Below are 17,192 nucleotides of genomic sequence, written 5' to 3' on the forward strand. Positions count from 1 at the left end.
TTTTAAACAATTGGATAATGAGCATGTTGCACAAGCTTGGGAAAGAATGAAATCTTTGGTTAAAAATTGCCCAACCCATGGATCGACTACTTGGATGATCATCCAAACCTTTTATGCAGGATCTGAACTTTTCTTCGCGGAACCTATTGGATTCAGCTGCTGGAGGTACCTTTATGTCCATCACTCTTGGTGAAGCAACAAAGCTCCTTGATAATATGATGATTAATTACTCTGAATGGCACACGGAAAGAGCTCCACAAGGTAAGAAGGTAAATTCTGTCGAAGAAAACTCTTCCTTGAGTGATAAGATTGATGCTATTATGTCTATGCTTGTGAATGGTAGGACTAATGTTGATCCTAATAATGTTCCGTTAGCTTCATTGGTTGCTCAAAATTCTAGGCCATATCCTGCTAATGGTAACTCTTATGGTAGATATGTTTCACCTAATGAGGAAAAGATGTTAGAAATTGAAAGATCCACCAAGAGCTTTATGCAATCACAATATGAGCAAAACAAATTGTTTACTAAAACTATGAATGAACAATCTACCTTGTTGAAGAATATAGGAAATCAACTTGAAAATCTGAATATGGAGATTTCCGGGTTGCAAACTAAACTTGCAAATGCTGAAAACCGAATCTCATACATGTCTGCGTCACAATCTTCTTTAATTAATAAAATGGCTGCTAAACCTGAGGATATTGAAAATAAAATTGTTACTACAGCAAATTCCATCCAAGTTAGAATTAATGAGAATATAAGATTGATGGCCGAATTGCATGCTAGGTGGGAAAGAGAAGAAGATGAAAAACTAGCTAAAAAGAATAATGTAGCTAAAGTTTGGACTATTACCACCACTAGTAATGTTAATGATTCACATGTTGCTACACCTCCTACTATCAATGGTAAAATAATTGTTGTTGGCGATGTTTCTACTCCTAGTGCAAAGCGTGCAAAATTGCCTGAAACTGCTAAAACTGCTGAAACTGCCTGTGATAAAACTGCTGAAATTTTTTCCAACATTGGGGATGATGATCCCATTGCTTTAGATTGTAATGGTTTGGATTTTGATGATTGCAACATCTCTGAAGTTATAAAGTTCTTACAAAAACTTGCTAAGAGTCCTAATGCTAGTGCTATAAATTTAGCCTTTACAAAACATATTACAAATGCTCTCATAAAAGCTAGAGAAGAGAGACTAAAACTTGAAACTTCTATTCCTAGGAAGCTAGAGGATGGTTGGGAGCCCATCATTAAGATGAAGGTCAATGACTTTGATTGTAATACTTTATGTGATCTTCGTGCAAGTATTTCCGTTATGCCTAAGAAGATTTATAATATGCTTGACTTGCCACCATTGAAAAATTGTTATTTGGATGTTAATCTTGTTGATAATGCTATAAAGAAACCTTTGGGGAGAGTTGATAATGTTTGCATTACCGTTAACAATAACCTTGTCCCCGTTGATTTTGTTGTCTTGGATATTGAATGCAATGCATCTTGTCCTATTATATTGGGAAGACCTTTTCTTCGAACTGTTGGAGCTACCATTGATATGAAGGAAGGTAATATTAAATATCAATTTCCTCTCAAGAAAGGTATGGAACATTTCCCTAGAAATAGAATGAAGTTACCTTTTGATTCTATTATTAGCACAAGTTATGATGTTGATGCTTCATCTCTCGATAACACTTGATATACACTTTCTGCGCCTAGCTGAAAGGCGTTAAAGAAAAGCGCTTATGGGAGACAACCCATGTTTTTACCTACAGTAATTTTGTTTTATATTTGAGTCTTGGAAGTTGTTTACTACTTTAGCAACCTCTCCTTATCTTAGTTTTGTGTTTTGTTGTGCCAAGTAAAGTCTTTGATAGTAAAGTTCATACTAGATTTGGATTACTGCGCAGTTACAGATTTCTTTGTCTGTCACGAATTTCGACCTGCCTCCCTGTAGGTAGCTCAGAAAATTAAGCCAATTTACGTGCATGATCCTCAGATATGTACGCAACTTTCATTCAATTTGGGCATTTTCATTTGAGCAAGTCTGGTGCCTCAATAAAATCCATCTTTACGGACTGTTCTGTTTTGACAGATTCTGCCTTTTATTTCGCATTGCCTCTTTTGCTATGTTGGATGAATTTTTTTGATCTATTATTGTCCAGTAGCTTTATGCAATGTCCAGAAGTGTTAAGAATGATTGTGTCACCTCTGAACATGTTAATTTTTATTGTCCACTAACCCTCTAATGAGTTGTTTCGAGTTTGGTGTGGACGAAGTTTTCAAGGATCAAGAGAGGGAAATGATGCAATATGATCAAGGAGAGTGAAAGCTCTAAGCTTGGGGATGCCCCGTGTAATATCGCAGGTTTAGAGGCAATAAAATGAGAGAACACCAAAGTGTGCATTGCATTCATGCATAGAAAATCCGGGGGATTTTCGCGCTTTCAAATAAAACCTACCACAGTAACTGAAGTTTCACTTGACTTGCTGGAACTGAAGTAGATCATCAAGTCAAGCGCTATAAACTTCACTGTGACCTTTGCTAAAACCTTGTTTTGGGTAGAGATGGTTTGATCTATGGGCTAGAACAAATGAATTAGTTTTACAACAAACAACACCTTAAGTAAGGATCAACTACAAGATCTTATAAAAGATCTCAACATGACATTCCTTACAACAACACATGAATAATTATTCAATCCTAAATCAAAGAACACAATTAATTAAGAAACTATTATTTACTTATCTTATCCATGTCTTCTACTAAATAAATGTTCCTACCATGAGTCACATGGTATATCTTTTCCACTACAATGCTTGAACCTAAGCCAAGGACATTCATATACATTTCTCATTAACCCTTGACCATTTCAACCTTGTTTTCCAACTCATATCATTAAACCTAGAGTAAGGTAAGAATCATTCATATGCTTATACTATCCATTGGGTAGAACCTAGTTTGATATTCAATCTATCTATGTGAGGTAGACCATTAATACTAATCAATGCTATAAGGAGTACAAGTCAAGTATTAAACCCTACTTGACTTAGATCACACTTGATGGTAAGCAAGAACCTATTCTTCTAGTAAATATAGAGAGGCAAGTGTTGTGATTATTACAACTTGGTAATGATCATAAACCCTAAAGGAACCCTACCTATTTACAATAGCTCAACCTAAAGAGGTATACTCAAGTATATGGACTTATACTTGATCTTGGAGAGAGAACAATAATTCACCAATGAATTGTTGTGAGGCCAATACTTTGATTATTACAAATTGGGTGATGATCATAAACCTTAAGAATCTAAGTGAGTGTGTTGAGAGAAGTATTAAAGAAGAGAGATTAGTGATGAATAAGTGGATCATGTCTAATGCATGATCTTACTTTATAAATTGAGTTGATAAGTTAAACCTATACATATGATCAATAGATCTCATTCTTCACATGAAATGATAAGTAAATCATTAGTAGTTAACCAGACCAATACTCATGCCTTGTATAGAGTAGTAATGATATTGTATTTAAATCTTGCCTATCTAAACACTTAAGACAAACCTAGCATTGCCTTGATACATTAATTCTACCTAAGTGAGGAGGATAACCCTAGCCAATTAAACACAACCAAGCTTATGCTTATATCCTAATCTTAGTTGGGTATCACATTGGTGATCACTACTAAAACCCTAAACCCAATTTGAGTTTTAATACAAGTATAAATTTGGATTATAATTAGAACCCTGCCGTACCTCATGCCTATTTATACCTCAATTAATGAAGCATCATCAAATTCTTAAACCCTAAGAACTATCATACACATAAAATCATGAATCAATTCCATACCCTTTTCCATTTGTTGAACTCTAGCCATACTTCAACTATATGTGAGTAATCACTATGGTTAAGCACTAGAAAAAATAAAATGTGTTCACCATGCACATGTTCTAAATTTCAAATCATTTAAATAGATCTGGTTCCTAAATTAAAAAGGGGATTGAAATAAATAACTAAACCATTTATATTTTACTCAAGCCTCACAAGATATTAATTAAATCCTAAACTAAATATTTGTTTAATTAACAAGATATTACGGTGAGCTTGGTTATCAAGTTATACTGATATTCAAATGTTTAAGAATCTACAAAACAAAACAGAATTCAAATTTGAATTCAAATAACAAATTCAATTCAGAAAATAAAACAGAAAATAAATAGAAAAGAGAAAAGAGAGGGAACTTACCTGTCCAGGCCGTTGACAGTCCAGCAGCAGCCCAAGACCCACGCCAACTCCACGGCCCAGTCCAGCCCACGGCCTCGTACCGCTTCGTCGCTGGCGTGAAACAAAACGAGGGCGTCGTCTTCCTCCACGGCGTCGACAGCACACCGAGACGCCCTGGCCACCTCACCGTTGGAGATAGGGACAACCCTGGACGTCGCAGACCATCTGAGAACCGCGCCTAATCTCTCTCGCGTCCGTCCTATCCTTTAGCGCCAAGATACATGCCCTAGCACACCTCACCGTCGTCGACGCATCTGAGCCACTGCCGTCGGTGAAATTACGGTAGAAGCCTCGCCGAGCTCTATAAAACTACCAGTAGCTTCGCCGTAGAACCCTAGTTCTTCGCTGCCCTTCCATTTCCCCTCAATCCATCGCTATCTTCCACAATCATCCAATTTCTGTCGCGGGCGTCGATCAAGAACACGGCGGAGGAGGTCACTTCAGCCTCCGGCGCGTGGTCGAGGAGGAGCGCCTCGTCCAGAGGAGCATCTGGGCACAAGCAATCGTCCAGGGAAGCTACGAATCGATGCAATTTTATCGATCCCTTCCGCAGCAGTTCACCGGGAATCTCCAATCGTGGTCGTCTCCGTCGACAATCGCCGGAGCCGATCACACCGTCAGCACCAGGGTGAGCTTGCGCTTCCTCTGAGCTATCTATTGCATTCTAGGATCCACCATAGCATTTTTCCCGAGTTCGCCGGAGTTGAGCCGCCGCAGCACATGCTCGCCGTCGCTGCTCCGGTGATCCCCTGAGTAGGGCGACCACGCCATCGTGTTCAGTGAATCAAGGCGAGTCGGAAACCTCCGAGTAGCCCATCCCGGGAGGCCATAAATCGGCAGCCGCCGTCGCAGGCTGGCCGCCGGCGTCAAGCCGCCGGCGAGGTCAACATGGCCTGTAGGACCCGCGTAGTATTTGACTAGTCCACGCCAACGTGGCAGTCGACGTGTACCTGGACCCACCTGTCTGTCCCTGCGGGTAGAACTATCTCGGTATATTTAGCATTTTCCAGTTATTTCAAATTCCAGAAAAATGCTAAGACTTTGCAAAATTCTAGAAAATCCATTTCAACTCAGAAAAATATGAATAATATATCAAAATGCTCACAAAAATAAACTCTATTCAAATAAAATATAAAACAAAAATGTGTGTCAAAATAAAATTTCACTTATTTTTAACCTTATTAATTATGCCATTTCAATTATTTAAAATACAATTTGAATTCAATAAATTGTTAAGTGTAAAAATTAAATTTTAACTATTCAGTAACTAAGTAAAATGTTAGGATTAATTTTATTTACCATATTTGCATTAACTTAATTATTAGTGGTAATTCATAAACCCTAATTGCAAATTACTATTTTCTATTTTCTTTAAATAGTAATAACTCAAGAAAATATTATAAGCCAATATTATTTTGGTAAATCAAAACTTATTTACTTAAACATCTTTAGTTAACAAGTTAATTATTTTAAACCCTAATAACAATTATTAAACCCTGATTCTAAATTAAACCTAAATAAGAATTACCTAATTATTAATTCTTGTGGAAAATGAATAAAATGTCACTACTGCAGAATAGGCTGTCAGTGACAGGCTCAAAAGGGCCATTAGTGACAGGCAAAGCGCCTGTCACTAATGACTAGTCACTGGTACGATGTTACTAGTGACAGGCAAAGTGTCTGTCACTAGTATCTGCATACTAGTGACAGGCAAAAAAAGATGCATGTCACTACTTTCAATCAAAGGCCGCACCCATGTGGGGTTTTTTAGTGACAAGCCTATTATCCTAGCCTGTCACTAGTTCGAATTTTCAGCAATAAAAAAATTAAATATGTTTCTCCCACGAATATTCCAAATGGTAGCACCATCAGATGGTGAACCAATGATATATTCCCAGGACCTAATATGACATAATACTTGCACAATTAAACACTGCCATAACTTGCAATTTATTATAGACAAACGAATAATTGTTTCTTGATCAGTTAGCCGTTTGAACTGCAAAGAACAACACCACCACAGTACATGTATTATGGTCATATGTATAGGTGCAAGTTCCTTTCGCTATTCTACACCTCTAGTATCATCTTGTTCAGGTGCAAATTCTTTAATTATATCTTCCTTGTATGGACCTGAATGTCGCAGGACATTGATGACGCGCTTAACCTGGTACAACAAAAAAATGAGCATATAATTGTGAGCAATGGCACAAGGTAGATGAGAACATGTTGGAGAATAAAGACATTCTAAATAAAATATTAAATAGTGTCACAAAAATTAGCTTTAGTTGCTACTAAAAAAATACTAATCCACTTCTTGGTGTCAGCACACAAAGATTGAAGTTGTAAAATGTTTTGTACTTAACCTGGTACAACAAGGAAATGAGTATATAACTGTGAGCAATGGCAGTAATGGCACCAGGTAGATACGAACATATTGGAGAATAAAGACATTCTAAATAAAATATTAAATAGTGGCATAAAAAATAGCTTTAGTTGCTACTAAAAAAATACTAATCCACTTCTTGGTGTCAGCACACGAAGATTGAAGTTATAAGACGTTTTGTACTTTGAAGAATTAACATCTAGCAGATCAATTTTACAATCAAACCACATACGGAAATATGAAACAGTCTTTACATGGAGTCAGTACAGATAAACATGTCAAAGTAGGTCAAGCTTATTCCAATCAAATATGCCAATGGAAGTATGAAACACGTAATGTCTTGTCAAAGACATCCCTTGAAGTGTGCATATATTCAAAAGAATAGTGGAACGGGGTCCATTGCAATGTGAAGTAGAGATTTAGAACAATAAAATGAGGAAGACTGGAGATTCGAACAGTGTGCTTTGCTCACCAAGCTTGAGAAATCTAGATTCCAGGAATTAACTTGAGATTCCCTTGCTACTGTTTACATCTTGAAAACAACACATGATCTCAAGCTCCACCTGGTGGCTGTGTTGAGGAAAACAAAGTAGCAGAAATAAAAAGTGAGAGAGATAAAAAAACATCCATGTGCTGCAATTAACTAGATGATGCTTTATCTAAAATTTAAAAAATTAATAGCTCCAACAAGAGAAGTTGAAAAATATGGGGGTGTTAGGTAGTTCAGTGGCAAATGAAATATTTCATGTTTGAGTGCTATTGGCTCCTAAAAACCGAAGTAGGGTGAGAGACATACGGACAAAGAGGAGACGTCTAAACGGCCACTAGCTGAGCTATCGTGCACGACATGCGTGCTGCACCAGCGACGAGTTCAAGCAAAACGTCCGAGCATATATTTTTTTAGTTGTCCTTGTAATTTATCTCGCTCTTGCAAAAATGTTTTTTGTGTTCGATCCAGTTACTTGATGTTTGGGCAGTTCGTGCAAAAGAAATGTCTGTTAGATCTGGTTTCTAATGCTATTGTTAATTCGGTCCACAATTTGGAAGGAGATTTGTTCATGTTCACTATGGAAAGATTGCCGTGGCACATTTCCACCTTTTTGGGTCTAACTGTTTCCCCTTTTCTCATTAAGTAGTGGATGTTTGGTACTAATTAATTTATCCTCAGTTAATACAAGACTTTTTTTATTTTTTTGATGCATGTTGAGATGATTCAGTCCCAAATGAAGTTCGAATAAGACTATACTTTGAACTAAGCTATGGGTGGTAGCGTAGTATTAATAGCTATTCTGCATTTAGCTGCAGTAATATATGCTCGTTGGCAAGGTACAAAAATCGGAACCTACTGGTTTGGAACACTTTGTACCGCGAAGAGACAACTACCTCTGTCAAAAGAATGTATTCACGTGAGACATTTTCATATTTTATACATAGATCAAAACCCGAGAAGTGAAATAAATAGGGTAAACGCCTAGATCCATTAGCGATTCCGTGAGTGAGCCAGTCCGAGGGCTCTTCCAAGTTTTCCCTAAATCCACCCTCTACTAGGTGTGGAGTTTGAGATTGATGGACAAAATCAGATTCAAAAACTACTGCAGGGGTTTACCTAGACACGATACGGAGGAGCGAAGCCAAAACTGGAACAAAGAACATCCAAATCGCCCGCAGCAAAATCTAGAAACCCTACCTGCGATGGGGATGAAAACAATATAGGGTGCAAGTTCATCGACCTAGCGGTACCAACAGACAGAGGGCGATATTAGGAACTGAGATACTCACTGGCTCAAATCGATGACAGATAAACCACCTCCCCGCCTGCCGTTTGCGCCGGCGAAAATAAACGAACGCGCGGTGAGGTGGAGGAACGGGATGCTGGACCGCCCCTCTGAGAACCATCTGGTAGATGCGAGCGCAGCTGGCCGTCGCCGCCGATGGGGAGATTCAAGAAGAGTCGAGACGACGAGTCGCGAAGAAGTGGGGGGCGGTTGATTTCGGCTGCTGCACTCCCGATCTATTAGGTGTGGCGTGCGAGTTTTTTTCCTCCCTGAAAAATCGGACCACGTTCTCGTTTTCTACATTGTGTGTACCGCCAGGTCCCGAATCTGTAAGCATTTCCTATAACTTGCCGTAGATGTAGTGTTAGTCAGTTGTGAACTATTCCTAAATGTTTATCCTGTTTTAACTGAAACCACTAGACGCAACTAAACTAAACTGACTTTTTTCTCAGAGCCAGCCCGTTAGAACGAAACCAAAGAAACCGACGCGGGAAACCAAACCATTAGACTTGATTAAGTAAAAACCATCTCACATTTACACCTGACATGGGCCAGCTTAGCTGGTCGGTCGGCTTGGTTAGCCGGGTAGGAAACAATGTGCGTACGGTGACAGACATTTATACATGCCTGTCACTAACAAATTTATCCTTCCAACCAGTGCTCATAAAAAATAGCTAGTGACAACTTTCTTTATACGCCTGTCACTAGTATGTTTTACTAGTGACAGGCTTATACGAGCCGGTCACTAGTGTTTATACTAGTGACAGGCATAATTTTGCCCGTCACTAAACACGTGGCGGCTATAAACCTTTCTGCAGTAGTGTGTTAAACCATCACTAATTTTGATTCAAAGTAATTAGTAACCACAACTCTATTACCAATTATCATTTTAGGAGTTGTGCCATAATTTAGAAACCCTAAGTTTTAATTTAAGTAAGACCATGATCCTATTATTTTATGTGTTCATCCTTAATAGTTGCAATCCTAAAATCCTAGGGGTTTAGCCCATGTGATCATATCCACTTCACCTATACATATAGAACCCTAATTAGCAACAATTGAATACATGCTTAGGATCCACTAGCATAAAACCAAGTCACATGAGATTATCATTTCATGTTCCTATTCTTAATTAAAACCTATATGATCCACTAATGTCACCTAGGTATAAACCCTAACATGTTAATTGGATTAGTACCATTAATCACCACTCTTATATACCATACCATTAAGATCAACCTCAATCATTAAACCCTAGTAGAACCATAATGATAAACCTTAGTATCAACTTTGTGTAGCAAATCACATCACATGTTCCTATCCAACTAAACCTTACTTAGGAAATGATAAACCACTTAGCTTAGAAACAATTAGAGATTATTTAGTAAAGCAATTGTGAAACCATAGTAAACCCTAATAGCTAATTTATAGAACCATCTTAAATAACCATCCTTTGATATAATGCTTAGAAGAAACCATAGCAATAAACCTACCAATACTTGCTATATAGAAATCCATTCCAAGTTAAAAACCCAACTAGTTCCTATCCAAGAACTAAATGAATTCAATAGTAAACCTTAGAAAGCCATAACACCTATATATAATAGTTCATGTTCTTAATTAACCTGTTCTTCAACAATTATTCTTTTGAAGTACAAATACCAATCAAACCTTAGAAACCCTAATCCTTCTTTGAAATACTCAATATTTCTTAAACAACATGTTCTTCAAAAGTTATTCTTTTGAAGTATAATATCAGTAATCATCAACCATGTCCTATAGAGCTTAAAATTAACAACTGTTCTTTACATATTATTCCACTACTATTCTTTATGTGTATGATTGTTATGATGTCTTATATCACTTGATTTTGATGCTAATATAACCAAACCCTAATAAGAACCTTGATTGAGAACCATTCTAAAAGTGCAACCAACCCTAAAGAAATCTTTACAACTCATCCATCCTAAATCATCGAGATTAGGTTACGCTCGGGACGATTGCATCTCATATTATGCATTATAGCATCTTTGCCAGTTCTTTAAACATTGTCCTTACCGGACGATGATGGTATTTCAGCATTTGGAGTTATCCCGTATCGAAGCTTTTGCCTGCATAATCTTGCAGTCAAGAAAGGCAAGTTCATCGCTTGCTCATGTCATTTGATTATTTTTATCAAACTATATGCAAAGTACTATACTTATCACTCATGCATTGAAAAGCAAATATTATTTTACAATTATGAATATGACTATGTGGTGGGCAATGGAACCATGGTATGTGTTGATATGGTGGAGGTTCCATTGCAATGGGTTATATCACCCTAGGATTAATTACCAATGCCGTCCAGTGATTCTAGCGCCGTACATATCGCGTTGACCATAAGATCTATAATGGCTCTGGGGAAGTCAGTCGTATCTTTTCCCTTCTGCACGCCAACGGATTGGTAGAGCCGGCGGGGTGTTGGAGGCACTGCCGTAGGTTGGGATAGCCTTTTAAATCCCCATCCATTAGTGATGATGGCTCTACGATCTATGAAGGATTGTCCAAAGTACACCATGAGTAAAGCCGTATTATCGGGGGAAGTCTACTGGAGGTGTACGGGTGGACAAAAGGGTGGGTTTGCAGTCGCGAAGAAGGCAGTGATTGGCTTGGATCTTATACTGGGCCTCACACCAAAGGAAGTGTGGACGGGGACATACTCTCGGCCGGCAACATGGTTAAGATCTCTTGTGGGGTAAAGTAACGCACCTCTGCGAGAGGGTATCAAGAATTGTGATCTGTCACTCCCTGTTCCGGGAAGGAAGCTGCGAACGCGGCGAGAAAGGAACTCCACGAAGTTCTAGTCAACTCCGTGAAGACCGACGGGCATAGTTTTCAGAATAAAATAAACCTTTTGAAGAAATGTTTATGAAAACTTGCATTGGCCTATGACTTTCCGGTCTATGGCTGTAGCTAGTGCATGATACACATATTTCCTAATATGAACTTGCTGAGTACGCTCGTACTCATTCTATCTCGTTTGAACCCCCTTCTTAGATCAATGCACCGAAGGAGAAACTACCGTGGAACTCGAAGACAAAGGAGTCAACTGCAACAAGATGAGGAATCCAATCAAAGAAGTCAATGGAGTCAACTTTTGCATCAGTTATAATGGAAACCTAGACTAGTAATAGAAGGGAACCTTTCCCTAATCCTAGCACCTAAGTAGCTAGATTTCTATAGCAAGCCAAGTAGCTCTTAAACTTGAGTTAGCAATAAGATAGACTACGAGTCGTTCTTCTGGAGCTTTATTTGAAGTTTTACCTCACCGTAAAGTAGGAGGTTGTGTTGATCTTATGTAAACAGCTCGTGTGTACTTCTATAGACATACCTTGGACTCGCATATGTTTCGTTGTACCACTCGAGGGATGTAATATGGGTGGAACGGTGTTTCACTTGTGTTATGTCAACGACTTGTGTACTACACCATGCAGTGGTACGCTGGGTCACCGCAGCTGGTATCAGAGCAAATGCTTTGACCCTAGGATTAAAACCCTTTAAAGGAGACCTATAGGTTTGGTAGTGTCTATAGGAAGTATCTTAGTTAAACCAACTATTCTTTTGACTTGAGATGGGTATTCACTTGAGAACAATCCTGACACACTTGAGTCAATCTTTCTTATCTATCTTTCTTTAGTAAAGTGAATTAGTTATCTTGTTTCATTCCAAAATAAATAGAACACCATTGAAGCTTAAGATAATGGGTGGTAGTAGACCACAGTTGGTATACAACACATGGTAGTCCAAAGAGAGGATACAACCATAAGGAAGGTATCCTATTGGAAGAAGTATACCAATACAAGTATGGTTAAGTAAGAGTCATTTAAAATGACAAATGACTGATGTCAAATAAGGGAGATAAGTTATACAAGGTAGTATATGTCTATGATGAGTCAATAATAGGAGGTAAGAAAGAGTGATAGGAGTTATGCAAGTTTACTTTTCATGGTAGAGTTGGTAATCATATATGATTCACTTGAGAATCATGATGTGAGGGAGTAGAACATCACAAGTGAATTACAAGAGTGTGATAAGGAGTAGGATTTAGGGAATAGTTCGAGAGCTTAGGCCTTAAAATCCTAATAATTGTACCAAGTATGTTAGAACCATAGTCCTTAATTTAAAGAAGGCTTATTTAGAGCATATCACATAGAGAAATCCCAGAGTTAGAATAGACATGTTTGAATTAATTGTATTATAGGAAGTAGTCCTCAATAGCACATATATATGGTATACTATTTTGTTAGTACTTCCAAAGAAAAGTAGGTTAACTTCAACTATCCCAGGCCATTTTGTTTCAAATTGTCTCATTGCAAATGTGCAATTAAGATAAATGTTGAGACAAATAGTAGAAATTCACGTATTGTGCTAAGTATCACAACCTAAACCTATCTTATGTGGTGTTATATACTACACATCTGATCCTGATGTTTAGGGATGTCTTACCCAACTATTATATTCAGGCATATAAGGATGTGTATTATAAACACAAAGCTGAATCTTCTTGGATTTTATTGGATTTTCATTGATTGACTAGATCCATACATGAAGTTTGACTTTGATATGCAAATGCATGTTGCAATATCAAGCTCTCACTTGATGTTATAGGTCTAGAGGGTAAAGGTATTCGTGTAAGGAAGTGACGAATTCTGAAGATTTGAAGACAAGATGGAGGTTCACTTGAAGAAGGAAGTAAGATTGTGGGAAGCAACCACAACAATCTGAAGGAAGGACCAATCAAAACTCATTTTTATCCTCAATCAAGGAGTACTTCAACATGGAAGTATCATGAAAGTGAGAAAAATAGTGAATATGGAGCAGTAGAAGTAGAGCCATATTCATTATGGAAGAAGGGGATGCAAGCGAAGTCACTTACAATACTATTTTCATAGTGTCAACAAGTGGTTTCTTGCAAAACAAACCCTGGAAGAAGGAAAAATAGACAAGTGAAGTTGTAGCTGGTATGATAAGACCGCAGCTGATATAGGATAACCATGAAGAGAAAGAATGTTAAGTGAAGTATATCTTAACTAAACCTATGTAAGTAGCCACAGCTGGTAGGTAAATAGTGACAACCACAACATAGCCACAACTGGTATCCAATAAGCTACATCTGGTACTAGGTAGTCTGCAGCTGGTACCAGATAGCCACAGCCTGAACATTTCTTTACCTAAAAGAAAGGGGATTCCGCAGCCAGTATTCCACAAATTGGTATATCGTAGCTGGTAATTTTTAATTGGAGGATTCAAAATGGATACCCACAACTGAGTGGATACACCACAAAGAATTCTTCGTGAGACTCTAGCAAAGTACAAACTACAAGTTAGACCAAGACTAAACTTCTAACCTTGGAGTTTAATGATTAGAAGAAAGGAAGTTTGAAGATCATTATTAAACTCCAAGGGGGAGAGGAAGGTTGAAGGAGAAGTATTAAAATATGATTTGGAGTATGATAGACGGGGAAAAAGGTCTGAACTGAGAGGAAGTCCGATCTTATTTTTATAAGGTTGTTGGGAAGTACCCATATAAAAGTACTCTCAGGAGATTGTCAGACCAGAAGCCGAGGTTTATATATTGAAGAAGTAAGGGTTAGACCTTAACTTAAGTGGGTAATCGTAATTACTCAAAACCAAGAGAACTTAAGTAAGTATTAGAAAATGAAGTTGGATGAAGAAGATATCGGAGGACAATCAAAGCCTAAGAAAACAAAAGATCGAAGGGTTTGACTATACCAAAACTAATGATTATTAGAAAGATTCCTTTCATGGAACCTAAAGAACCCAAAAGGAAGATAACTAGCTTAAAACTAGAAGCCATGATTGGATGGACTAAATGAGTCTAATCCATTCGTAGGACTAAACAACCAGGACCATGCCTATTGTAATACCTTACCAAGTACCATTACTTTCGTTATGGTAGTAAGGGAAAACAATACCCTATCTTAAATAAATCTTTTAAAATTAAGGTTTGAGTATCGCAGCTGGTAAATCGTAGTGCCATATTACACCGCAGCTCGGATTACTGCAGACTGGTAGAACCAAGCTTTGAGTACCCAAATAGGAAGATGTCACCACAACCATTAGGAAAGTCCATTAACACAATAAGATGTCTTAATCCAAGAATTTTTGGATAGTAAGCCTATAAGCTTAGAGTGTTGGAAGAAATCATAGAATTGAAGAAAGTATCAGTGCCAGATATCAGAAGAATCCGGAAGGATCTGGACAAGGGATATATTTCACTATATCTAGTGTGATCACCATGGAGTTGAAGGATGGTGATCTGTTCAAGACATTTCAACATTCCGAAACATGAGAGCGTTTGAACTTCGGGACGAAGTTCGGTTTAAGGGGAGAGGCTGTAATATCCCGAGGTTTAGAGGCAATAAAATGAGAGAACACCAAAGTGTGCATTGCATTCATGCATAGAAAATCCGGGGATTTTCGCGCTTTCAAATAAAACCTACCACGATAACCGAAGTTTCACTTGACTTGCTCGGAACCGAAGTAGATCATCAAGTCAAGCGCTATAAACTTCACTGTGACCTTTGCTAAAACCTTGTTTTGGGTAGAGATGGTTTGATCTATGGGCTAGATCAAATGAATTAGTTTTACAACAAAAAACACCTTAAGTAAGGATCAACTACAAGATCTTATAAAAGATCTCAACATGACATTCCTTACAACAACACATGAATAATTATTCAATCCTAAATCAAAGAACACAATTAATTAAGAAACTATTATTTACTTATCTTATCCATGTCTTCTACTAAATAAATGTTCCTACCATGAGTCACATGGTATATCTTTTCCACTACAATGCTTGAACCTAAGCCAAGGACATTCATATTCATTTCTCATTAACCCTTGACCATTTCAACCTTGTTTTCCAACTCATATCATTAAACCTAGAGTAAGGTAAGAATCATTCATATGCTTATACTATCCATTGGGTAGAACCTAGTTTGATATTCAATCTATCTATGTGAGGTAGACCATTAATACTAATCAATGCTATAAGGAGTACAAGTCAAGTATTAAACCCTACTTGACTTAGATCACACTTGATGGTAAGCAAGAACCTATTCTTCTAGTAAATATAGAGAGGCAAGTGTTGTGATTATTACAACTTGGTAATGATCATAAACCCTAAAGGAACCCTACCTATTTACAATAGCTCAACCTAAAGAGGTATACTCAAGTATATGGACTTATACTTGATCTTGGAGAGAGAACAATAATTCACCAATGAATTGTTGTGAGGACAATACTTTGATTATTACAAATTGGGTGATGATCATAAACCTTAAGAATCTAAGTGAGTGTGTTGAGAGAAGTATTAAAGAAGAGAGATTAGTGATGAATAAGTGGATCATGTCTAATGCATGATCTTACTTTATAAATTGAGTTGATAAGTTAAACCTATACATATGATCAATAGATCTCATTCTTCACATGAAATGATAAGTAAATCATTAGTAGTTAACCAGACCAATACTCATGCCTTGTATAGAGTAGTAATGATATTGTATTTAAATCTTGCCTATCTAAACACTTAAGACAAACCTAGCATTGCCTTGATACATTAATTCTACCTAAGTGAGGAGGATAACCCTAGCCAATTAAACACAACCAAGCTTATGCTTATATCCTAATCTTAGTTGGGTATCACATTGGTGATCACTACTAAAACCCTAAACCCAATTTGAGTTTTAATACAAGTATAAATTTGGATTATAATTAGAACCCTGCCATACCTCATGCCTATTTATACCTCAATTAATGAAGCATCATCAAATTCTTAAACCCTAAGAACTATCATACACATAAAATCATGAATCAATTCCATACCCTTTTCCATTTGTTGAACTCTAGCCATACTTCAACTATATGTGAGTAATCACTATGGTTAAGCACTAGAAAAAATAAAATGTGTTCACCATGCACATGTTCTAAATTTCAAATCATTTAAATAGATCTGGTTCCTAAATTAAAAAGGGGATTGAAATAAATAACTAAACCATTTATATTTTACTCAAGCCTCACAAGATATTAATTAAATCCTAAACTAAATATTTGTTTAATTAACAAGATATTACAGTGAGCTTGGTTATCAAGTTATACCGATATTCAAATGTTTAAGAATCTACAAAACAAAACGAAATTCAAATTTGAATTCAAATAACAAATTCAATTCAGAAAATAAAACAGAAAATAAATAGAAAAGAGAAAAGAGAGGGAACTTACCTGTCCAGGCCGTTGACAGTCCAGCAGCAGCCCAAGACCCACGCCAACTCCACGGCCCAGTCCAGCCCACGGCCTCGTACCGCTTCGTCGCTGGCGTGAAACAAAACGAGGGCGTCGTCTTCCTCCACGGCGTCGACAGCACACCGAGACGCCCTGGCCACCTCACCGTTGGAGATAGGGACAACTCTGGACGTCGCAGACCATCTGAGAACCGCGCCTAATCTCTCTCGCGTCCGTCCTATCCTTTAGCGCCAAGATACGTGCCCTAGCACACCTCACCGTCGTCGACGCATCTGAGCCACTGCCGTCGGTGAAATTACGGTAGAAGCCTCGCCGAGCTCTATAAAACTACCAGTAGCTTCGCCGTAGAACCCTAGTTCTTCGCTGCCCTTCCATTTCCCCTCAATCCATCGCTATCTTCCACAATCATCCAATTTCTGTCGCGGGCGTCGATCAAGAACA

The sequence above is a fragment of the Lolium rigidum genome, chromosome 6, assembly GCF_022539505.1.
Source record: "Lolium rigidum isolate FL_2022 chromosome 6, APGP_CSIRO_Lrig_0.1, whole genome shotgun sequence".
NCBI lineage: Eukaryota > Viridiplantae > Streptophyta > Magnoliopsida > Poales > Poaceae > Lolium > Lolium rigidum.